Below are 441 nucleotides of genomic sequence, written 5' to 3'. Positions count from 1 at the left end.
CAAATTTGTCAACCTTGATCTCCGAACTGTCTCGTAAACTAAAATGCTGACGTATTCTTGGAAACAAACGAGGGAAGTCACTCGTGAAACAAACCGATATGCAAACGCACATACATGCCCCCATATATCTCTATGGATATCTATCCATCTATATCTATACATCTCTATATACATATATACGAAGATCTGATCTACATATTTAGACCTCTTTCTCTCTGTAATTGTCCGTTCAAATAATCTACTCTCTCTATATGAGGTAGAAGCATACGTTCGTAGCGTCAAGAAAGCATCTCTGTATGAATGTACGAGAAAGGACTCCGAGCCTTCCTGCTTGAAAAGAAGAGAAAGGCGGGACACTTTCTTTTCTTCTGCTTCTTCCTCTCCCTCTTCCTGAGATTCTAACTACACGCATGCAAAGCATCGACGGCTCCTTTTCTTCTT

Source organism: Cystoisospora suis (genome assembly GCF_002600585.1).
Source record: "Cystoisospora suis strain Wien I chromosome Unknown contig_10263, whole genome shotgun sequence".
Lineage (NCBI taxonomy): Eukaryota > Apicomplexa > Conoidasida > Eucoccidiorida > Sarcocystidae > Cystoisospora > Cystoisospora suis.
Note: the sequence above shows the minus strand (reverse complement) of the source record.